Source organism: Balaenoptera borealis, assembly GCF_965194805.1.
Source record: "Balaenoptera borealis genome assembly, chromosome: 5".
NCBI classification, from domain to species: Eukaryota; Metazoa; Chordata; class Mammalia; order Artiodactyla; family Balaenopteridae; genus Balaenoptera; species Balaenoptera borealis.
Window position 1 is genome coordinate 124197041 of NC_138862.1, and position 10887 is coordinate 124207927.

At 42.9% G+C, this 10887-nt stretch overlaps 1 pseudogene across 1 annotated transcript in view; it reads right to left on the reverse strand.

Moving 5' to 3' along the window:
• Positions 1 to 10673, reverse strand: part of LOC309629534 — a 48488-nt pseudogene extending 37815 nt beyond the window's left edge. The window contains exons 1-3 of the transcript in view: positions 7053 to 10673; positions 4750 to 4902; positions 579 to 726 (exon numbers count right to left, since the gene is read on the reverse strand). The product of the transcript in view is annotated as an uncharacterized misc_RNA (transcript). The remainder of the gene's footprint in view (positions 1 to 578; positions 727 to 4749; positions 4903 to 7052) is intronic.
• Between the last annotated feature and the right edge of the window lie 214 nt (positions 10674 to 10887).

The following is a 10887-nucleotide window of genomic DNA, read 5'->3' on the forward strand; positions in this document are numbered from 1 at the left end:
TTTATTGTTGGGAGAAAAAATGAGAAAATCCATGCACTGTGCTTGGCACACAGTAAGCACTCGATAACCATTAGCTGTTATTGTTATTATTGTTATTATCACTACCCTTCCTCCCACCTCCTCTCCTGGCGAATACTGACCCATCACCTAGGGGATCGTGGTTTCCCTTATCCAAACTACCACTAAAATGTGTATGGACATATTTTGTGATATTCAGACTTTCTTCCTTGCATTATACATAGTCAAGAGCACATCTCCTCCCTCTACTATACCGAGGACTCCCTTGGACAGTGGCATTGCCTTAAATATATTTACATGTTCCTTAGCAACAAGCGCCATGCCTTGTACAAACTGGCCTTCAACAAATATTTGTTGAAGGAATAAATGAATGACTAGAGACTCTTTTTGAGAACGCTAACATTTACTCAGGGACATGAACTCTAAGGAGGCTTCACAGTGTCCCCTTTCAGCGATGACTTGATGAAGCACAAGGAACCCGGACATTTCCCTCCCCTGCCTTTGCCTCCCCACCGCTGACAGCAGGAAGGGCCTTGAAGGAACTCCGCATTCCACCTTACTTGCAGTAATCAAGGACAAGAAAATGCAACTGCTGAACTGCAGAGCCCTCCCAAGTCTCCCCAAAGACCACGGATCCATCTTGCAATCAATGAGTTTGAGGGTGGTAAACGGGCAGGGGTTGCGCCCCTTCGATTCCAGAAGCAAAGCCTGAGAACGCAAGGTGAAAAGTGCTGACACGATGAAGATAAATATGCTCTGTGTTTTTATAAGTTACTTCAAAGTCACTCATGTTAATTACCTCAACATTTTGGCTTCTAAGATAGCTTTCTTTTTTTTTTTTTTTTTTAAATTTTTATTTATTTATTTATGGCTGTGTTGGGTCTTCGTTTCTGTGCGAGGGCCTTCTCCAGTTGCGGCAAGCGGGGGCCACTCTTCATCGCGGTGCGCGGGCCTCTCACTATCGCGGCCCCTCCTGCTGCGGAGCACAGGCTCCAGACGCGCAGGCTCAGTAGTTGTGGCTCACGGGCCCAGTCGCTCCGCAGCATGTGGGATCTTCCCAGACCAGGGCTCGAACCCGTGTCCCCTGCACTAGCAGGCAGACTCTCAACCACTGCGCCACCAGGGAAGCCCTAAGATAGCTTTCTAATTACCCAAGGAGAAAGTGGCATGAACACAAAATAATTTCCCTTTCAAATGAAGACGCACTGAAGAATTGTATGGGAAACATCAAGCTTTATGATGAGAGAAGATATATTGTAGCACAGTATAAGCACAAGCCTAAGGCAAGGTCATTTCTTGCAATAACAAAGGATTCCAATGACAGTTAAATCCCTACTTAACTGATAGGAGAGAGTATCAAATCACCAAGGCCACCTTTTAGCAATTAGAATCACCACAACCTGAGGATTCCCTCAGTTCAGAATTTAAGCCTGAAAGTGACTTTGGTGGGGTTTGGAGGTTTTAGGGTTTTGTGAGGTAATGACATGTTGGTCAGAGATAGGATTCCAAATTATACCTCGGTTGAGAATAAACAAGCCCTTGCAACTTTAACTACGGGAGCTGGTGCCTGAGGCCTCTTTAATGAGAGAGAGAGTCTAGTCTGAGTGCCGGATCGGATTTCTGAAGCTGTGTTTCTGACAGAGGAGGCCATGTGACACATCACTGCTGATGCTAACATTGGTCTGTGCAAAACAAACTCTGGACCAAGTCCTGAAGATCTCAACCAGTGGTTTGCAGTGTCCCCCCACTGGGGCACCAGCACTGCTCCCTGGGGCACCCACACTGCTGTGGGCAAGACCACGGCCATCTCGGGTAGAATTCCTCAGCAGCCTCCAGATTACCGAGAAGGCTACATTTTAAGGAACCGCTAAGGATCACTGTGAACATGCAAGGACAGCTTTCTGCTTCCAGCTTGAATGGACTGGGTACCCTGACTAACCATCTGAATAAAAACAACCAAAAATTCTGGTTATATATTTAAAATATCTTTTAAAAATTTTATTTTTAAGTTGTGGTAAAATACATATAAAATTTACCATCTTAATCATTTCTAAGGGTAAAGTTCAGTGGCATTAAGTATATTCACACTATTGTGCAAGCTTCACCACCATCCACCTCCGGAACTTTTTTCATCTTGCAAGACTGAAACTCTGTACCCATTAAACAAAAGCTCCCATTCTCCCCTCCCTGCAGCCCCTGGTAACCGCCATTCTACTTCCTGTCTCTATGAATTTGGCTACTCTAGGTACCTCGTATAAGTGAAATGATACAATACCCTTTTGTTTCTGACTTATTTCACTTAGCATGAGTTCTTCAAGGTTCATCCACGTTGTAGCATGTGTCAGAATTTCCTTTCTGTTTAAGGCTGAATAATATTCTAGTATATACCATACTTTGTTTACCCATTGGTCTGTCAATAGATATTTGGGTTGCTTCCATCTTTGGCTTTTGTGCATAATGCTGCTATGAACATGAATGTACAAATATCTCTTTGAGACCCTTCCTTGAATTCTTTTGGGTATGTACCCAGATGGTACATAGTGATGATACAGTAGTTCTCTTTTTAATTTTCTGAGGAACCGCCATACTATTTTCCATAGTGGCTGCACCATTTTACATTTCCACCAATAGTGCACAAGGGTTCCAATTCCTCTAAAAGTCTTTATCAACACATTATTTTCTGCTTTTTTTGATAGTAACCATCCTAGTTGACATGAGATGGTATCTCATTGTGGTTTTGATTTGCATTTCTCTAATGATTAATGATGTTGAACATCTTTTCATGTGCTTACTGGTCATTTGTATATCTTCTTTGGAGAATGTCTATTCAAGTCCTTTGACCATTTTAAATCAGGTTGCTTATTTTTTTTGTTGTTGAGTTATATGAGTTAAAGAACTCATATATTCTGGATATTAGCCCTTATCAGATATATGATTTGCAATTATTTTCTCCCTTTTCACTCGGTTGATTGTGTCTTTTGAAGCAGAGAAGTTTTTCATTTTGATGTAGTCCAGTGCATCTAGTTTTTCTTTTGTTGCCTCTGCTTTTAGTGTCATATCCAAGAAATCATTGCCAAATCCAATATCATGAAGCTTTTCCACATGCGTTCTTCTAAGAGTTTTAAAAATATCTTTTTAAAGTGTGTTGATTGACTGGCAGGTTACTGAGGAATACACAAAGGTCAATGAATGAGAGAAAGTAGGACCCTAGAGGGCACTGAGGCCAGGCTTCCTTTTGAGAGCATCATTAAAGCAGCAGATTTGAGCTTGGATTTTAATGGATCATACAGTCCAGGGGATAGGAGATTAGGCCCAAGGTGAGGAGTCCAACAGGAAATCCTACATAGATGTGTGGCCCAAAACATAAAGTGGATTATAGTGCTATGTCCTTAGAGTAAGGATGAACTAGAAATAAACCCAACTCTCCCTTCCCCAAAGGATCCCAGGGAAAATGGCCCATCTCAAACTGATACTGAGTACATGGAAAAAAACACACCCCCTGAGAACTCACAAAGTAGCCTTAGCACAGGCTTGCACCCTGAATTAACATCACTTGGATGGCTCAAAGAAACCTCAGATCAAGAATTTAATTTCATGTAGCTCTGAGTTTGTGGCAGAAACAACTACAAATCCTCTCTGGAGAAAGCTATCTGTAAATCAGAGCTCAAGGAATTGCTACAACTATTTTTTTTTTCCACAAAATATGAATTTACAGTCAAAAAGAAATGACAAAAACATACAAAGAAATGTCACCATAAGTAAGAGCCAGAAGAAGCAAGAGTCAGCAATATCAGACTCTAAAATAATTCAGATTATTGAAACTATTAGACAGATTATAAAAGTTGAACACATTCAGAGAAATAAGGGATTTTCAAAAAGGCAAGAGACTAGAAAAATTAGTGCTTTTTGTGTCCTGTTTGAGAAGTTTTTCTCAACCCCAGAGTCATGATGGTATTGTCCTATATTACCTTCTAGAAATTTTATTGTTTTGCCTTAAATTTATAATCCATCTGGAATTGATTCTGGGGTATGATGTGAAGTAGGAATCAAGCTGCTTTATATCCCATATTGTGTATTTTAGCTTCTTGTTGCCCTCAGCAAAAGGATTGATCTGAATTATCTGATTTGCTCTTTCCAGAAGTAAAGTCCTATACATGACTTCTCAGTCACAATAATGGAAGTTCAATTTAATAAATAATAGAATTTAATCTATAAGTGTATATCCAGCAAAACTGTCATTCAGGAATGAAGATTATGTGTGATATGATAGCAGTCAAAGGTAATGAGCATGGAGAAATCTTGACAACATAATATAAGTAAAAGAGTAAGCCACAAAATCATACACAAAGTACAATTCCATGTATGTAAGTAAAAACATACATGCATATGTCAAAAAAGTATAAAAACATGCACGGGGTTGACACACATCAACTCTAGGCTAGTGGTACCTCTGGGAAGTAGATGGGGGAAAGGAAGTAAGATGACACTTTAGCTATTGTATTTGTAAATATCTGCAATTTTCATTCCCTAAAAAGTATATTACATGACAGTGAGTACATAGATGTCAGTTCTATTATTTTTTGCACTTTTATATGTTTGAAATATTTCATTAAAAATACTTGTTTTTTTCCCAAAACAACCAAATAAACTATAGCTGGAACACATGATGTAATATGCTTATATTCAATTTTAAGGTTAACTGAAGAGCTATTTTCAAAACGCATGACTCACGAGTCTGGCGATCTCTGGGTTGCTCAACTGAAAGCCCCAGATGCAGATCTCTCTCCCCAGCATGTAACACTCATCCTGAACTGTCATGAGCAAAGGTTCCAAGGAAATTGGTAGGATGCTTGGCGGGGAGTCATCAGGTCTTACAAGTATAAACTGGAATGTAAGAAAAAAACTACAGGTGGGCACCATAAAGAGATGTCATAAAATACGTGGAGAAAGAATATTATCATTAGACAACATCATAAGAACATTTAAAATAGTTATTAACTGTGGATCAAGTGTGCATTGGGGTGATAATTCAACACAAACTTAGGGTGTTCCTGCCATATGCAAAGCTCCATGAAAAGTCCCACAGGACAGAGATTTTTCCAGCATGTTACTGTCCCTCTTTGGGTTGGGAAATCAATTTAGTGGGTTGTAACCACCTTTTTTTTTTTTTTCTTTCTTTAATGAAATAGAAAAGAAGGGAGATGATCTGAGTGTATACTATGCTGTAAAGAATAATTGTCTCATGAGACCTTTATTTTAGTGATATACAAAATCAAAATGGAGACCCAACCAAAGCAACCCACCCAACATAAAGAGCTCTTATGGTCATACTGATTGACTCCAGTACTTATATACTGGGTCATGATGTTAATTATATTTCTGATGGTGATTGTAATTAAAAATGTTTGGAAAACATTGCTGACGAGGTTATAAATTTGAACGAGATTTATGACGAACCCTTATGATTAAGTAGTGCAGCCTAATTATAAAAACTACATAGAAAAAAAATGAATTAGTAATTATTTTACCACAAAAAGGATGACTCTGGGAAGCTCCTCCATTGGGATGAGCTGGGAGATGTGTGTGTGCAGGGGGAGCCCAGAGAAGCAACTGCAAAAGAAGGAATTAGAAAGACCTAGGAGGGCAGGTGGGGGACAGGAGAGTAGAAGAGGTGGAGAGGGAGAGACCGAAGGGACCAGAGGAGAGAGGGAGGGGGGCAGCTGCCCTAGGAAGTGGGAGTTCAGGCGAAAGAGAGAGATGGTAGAGAGGGACTCCAGGAGGGTCTCTTTGTGTGGGGTGCAATGTAATCACCCTTCCACCCCCAAACACATTCAGGAAAAATATGGGTGTAATGGATTTGTGTCAAAGTCACCTTAAAGCAATGATTTATTTTATTTTATTTATTTATTTTTGGCTGCGTTGGGTCTTCGTTGCTGAGGGCGGGCTTTCTCTAGTTGCGGCGAGCGGGGGCTACTCTTCATCGTGGTGCATGGGCTTCTCATTGCGGTGGCTTCTCTTGTTGCGGAGCACGGGCTCTAGGCGGGCGGGCTTCAGTAGCTGTGGCACGTGGGCTCAGTAGTTGTGGCTCACGGGCTCTAGAGCGCAGGCTCAGTAGCTGTGGCACACAGGCTTAGTTGCTCCGCGGCATGTGGGATCTTCCCGGACCAGGGCTCGAACCCGTGTCCCCTGCATTGGCAGGCAGATTCTTAACCACTGTGCCACCAGGGTAAGTCCAAAGCAATGATTTTTAAAAGCACCTGTCTCTATCTAATTATTTTGTTTAATTTGTTGTCTTGTTTAACACAGCATTTTAGGAAATCAGTAGGTATGTGATTATTAAAACACAGACTGTCTTTCTGGGCTGGTGATAGAAAAGTTGTAAAGCTGGACAGTCTGTCTTTGGGTGCCAGTCTCCCCCTTCTGGTCTGTCAAGTGCTCCGTCCGAAGAGTTGACCATTTAGCTTCACTGCTGGCCTCTCTTCTTTTCCCCTCACACTCAATCCCTAGATTTAATCTCAGCAAAGATAAGACATCAGATTTTTTTCTGAAATCCAAATGATGTGTTTGCTGATCTCACTCCAAGTGAGAATGGAGGCGTGAGTGTGTGCAAGTCTGGCCTGATGGCATGGACACGCCAGCTGTCAAGGCAAGGAGACATTCTTTTGGAGGGGTCAGGAGTGCTGGGGAAGGAGGTCCTGCAATGATGACAGAAGTGGTGTTTTTGAGCTGGGTTCTCCAGATGTAGAATGGGAGGAGGGGTGGGTTGTCTGTTCCAGAGGTGAAATGGTGTGAGAAAAGGCAGACCTGCTGGAAGGACGGGGATGGGCAGATTGGGAGAGAGGAGGGGGATGGTAGGAGAAGTGCTGAGCAGATCTTGGTGCCAGAGTCAGGCTTTGGACAGCACGCAGCAGGAACGCAGAGGGGGTGACACCACCAGTTCTGGGCTTGAGGGGATTAAGGACCCATGTTCCTTGGGAGGGAACCCTCGTCAATTCATTTCAGGGAAGAATAAGGAAAGGAGAGGACACACTCACCTTCCTGAGAATCCGTTCATGGTTGATACTGGTTTTCAAGTCCCTTTTGATGGCTGGACACACGGATGTCTTGAGTCTGTGCACAATGCTTCTCGTATGTTTTCAGGAACTTTTGAAGCGTTGGAACAATGGGTAGGGGCGCTCCTTTAGTTTTTTGTTTTTCTTCCTTTTCTCTTGGCATTGTTTCATAGTGTTAGATTCCACTTGGATTCTGAAAACAGTAACTTGCCCTGAAACCCAACACACAGATGTCTTTTTAAGGAGCAGATCACACTTTCCCCACTAAAAATTAGCAAATGTTGCTGCATACCCTTCTCTGAAAGTCATAAAGTGCTTCACTAATCTTTTTTTCTTTTTTAAAGAGTTTTTTGAGGGCAGATTTTTTTTTTTTGCAGATATACATGTGTACATTAGAAAGTTTCCTACTTTTATTTATTTATTTATTTGGTTGTGTTGGGTCTTAGTTGCAGGAGGTGGGCTCCTTAGTTGCGGCTCACCAGCTCCTTAGTTGCGGTGCTTGGGCTCCTTAGTTGTGGCATGCGAACTCTTAGTTGCGGCATGCACGTGGGATCTAGTTCCCTGACTAGGGATCGAACCCGGGCCCCCTGCACTGGGAGCACAGAGTCTTAACCACTGCGCCACCAGGGAAGTCCCAGTGCTTCTCTAATCTTAAAATGGGAGTGGGGAATCAAAAGAGAGCAGAAAATGTCAATTTGCAAGGTCTATACTCATGGGACCAGGTTCTTTCTTCTAGATTGTTTAAAATGTGGGCAGTACTCATGGAACTCAATTATTACAGAACACAATTAGCATTAATAGTGGATACTAAATATTTCCAAGGACACATTGATTTAGAAGTGTCATAATCCTCTTCGTAGACATAATTCTTGCCAGGCAGTAATTACAGTGGTTAAGAATGTGGGCTTTGGAGGGGAGCAGACCTGGATTTTAGTTTTGTCTCCACCACTTGATTCACTGGGAGGCCTCAGATAAGCTATAAACACTCTTCTTCAAGACTCCATTTCCCCATCTGTAAAATGGATTATGGTTGTCATAAGGGTTAAATGAGATAAGTTTATAAAGCACTGCACAATGCCTGGCACATAGTGGAAGCACTTTTTTATTATTATTGATGTTATTATTATTCTGCTGGCCGCAAGAATCAGTACTGATTTTGTCAGTGGGATTGCTGGATCATATGGTAACCCTATTTTTAGTTTTTTAAGGAACCTCCATACTGTTCTCCATAGTGGCTGCACCAATTTATATTCCCACCAACAGTGTAGGAGGGTTCCCTTTTCTCCACACCCTCTCCAGCATTTATTATTTGTAGCATAAATTTTTTTCTTGTATATTTTGAAGCTATGTTACTAGGTACCTACAAATTTAGAACTGATAAATTTTCCTAGGGGATATACCCTTTTGACATTATTTAATATTCCTCTTTGTCTCTAGAAATGCTTCATGTCTCAGAGTCACAGATCCCAAACTGTGTACTGAGGAGCACGGAGGCACCGCAAACTTACAGGGCACTTTGGGATATTTTAAATTTCCAAGAGAGAGCTAGCAACATCTGTTAGATGCCATGTGAGCTACTGGGGGTAGTTCACATTTTCAAATTAGGTCACACTTGCATTACTATCCTATTGCTGCATAACAAATTAGCCCATCACGAGTGAAAAACATTCTGGAAAGGGAGAGTGAACCCAGCAGAATGTAGAGACACAGGTACTGGGGTAAGGGAAAATTACATTATTAATAGCTCTGGTTGGGAGTTTATAGGTTGTCTAACCCATCTAAGCCATCACTAGGATGACCAACTGTCCCAGGACTTTGAGTGCTAAAACCAGGAAAATGCTGGGCAAACCAAGATGGTTATTCACCCTACCAGTCCCCTGACCCATGGCTACCACCCAGCTGTAGCCCCAGAATTCTGCTCACAGCTATGCTCCAGCAGCTGCTGCAGAACCACCAGACTTGGCAGTTACCCAAACCTATCTGCCATCTTGGGCCTGGTCTAACTTCTTGTTTTACATGGAACAAAATTGAGACCTGGAAAGGGAAAGAAAGGGTTTGCTCTGGCTGGAAACAGAACTGAGCCTACTGACTCCCAAGACCATTTCTGGAAAGCATCTTGGGTTATGCTTATCATCAGGCAATTGGCAAACACTGCATGGCATCATGGGAGACTGTGTGGGTGAGAAGTGGGTGGCCCAGGCTTTGGGTCAAGCAGAACTGGTTTGAATCCTGTGTCTGTCAGTTATTAGTGGGGTGATTGTGGGTAATCAACTTCACTTCCCCAAACCTCATTTTCTTCATCTGTAAAAATGGTGGGAATATTACCTCTCTGACATTTGTGAGGATTAAATGAGATAACAAATGTAAAGTTCTTTTCATCAGTAACATGGAAATGATGGTGACAGAGAATTGTTATGAGGAATAATAAGTTAGTACATGACAAATGCTAAGAACAGATCCTGGCACATAGTAAATGCTCAGGAGGGAACCTGAGGCATAGTGAGGTTAAGTGATTTGTCTAAGGGAAGACACTGGTAAGTGCTGGGGTTGGGATTCAAATTCAGACAGTCTGGCTTCACAGCCCAAATCAGTAACCACTCTAAAGTACCACCTATTAGATACCTTTATGGATTGAATATTTGCGCCCCCCAAAATTCATTATGTTGAAGCCCTAATCTCCAGTGTGACGGTATGGGGCCCTTGGGAGGTAATTAGGGTTAAATGAGGTCATGAGGATGAGGCCCTAATGATAGGATTAGTGCCCTTAAACAAAGAGATACCAGAGGGATTACCCCACCCCCCATCCCCTACCCCTAAGCTGTTGAATTGGCCATCACCTAGAAACCAAGAGAAAAGGCTTCAAAATAAAACCTACGTTACTGGTATCTTGACCTTGGATTTCCCAGCCTCCAGAACTGTGAAAAACAGATTTCTGTCGTCTTTGGTATTTTATTATGACAGCCCAAGCTGACTAAGACAGGTGCTATACAATATTACTGTTCACAATATCAAGTATTTCTCATCAGCCTTTTCTGGGTATTTACAGAAGCACAAAGTATACACACATACATTCTATTAAGACGCTCTTAAAGCTTGAGTTTTTCACTTAATATTTTATCATGAGCATTTCTTTCTGTCATTTCCATAAATGTGTAAATGTGTGGCCCAGGTTAGCAGCTATCTAGGTACTCAAGGCCAGCACTGATTGGCTGATAAGTTAATGAATATTTATTGGGGGCCTAAGGAGTAGATATCCCACCCTATGATAGGTTTTCTCATCTTGTCTGGCTGTGACGCTCCTGGAAGTGGGACGGTGGGGACGGGGGCTGAGGGGGTGAGAGTTCGGGCCGAGGGCACTGCCCCCTGTCCCGAGGAAGAGGGGGAGAAAGATCCCCGTTCTGAGTCCCCTGCCAGCCCAGCTCCAACAGCGGCTGGCTCTCAGGGGACAAGGAGAGGGAGGGCAAGGAGGGGCTGCTTTCCGGTGCCTTCTTCAAGACCCCAGATGCACGCAACAATTTCAACAGATTCCGGAAAGAATCCTCACTACCCACCGAGGCCGGAAATTCCTACCCTGGGGATGTCCGGGTGGGGAGGGCCGGTGTCGCTGGGCGGGAGAGGCGCCCCAACCTCCACAACTTCCACGGAGCCCAGGTCCCAGCCGGTCTGGAGCATCTAACCAGGGGTCTCCCAGTTCGGGGTGCCGGAGCAACCTCGCGCTCATCCTGCACGCTCCCGGCCACTGGCCTGCGGCCCGCACTCACTCGGGCGCCTGTGTCCCTTGTCGGGTGGCTTTCCGCATGCGGTGTGCGCCATGGAG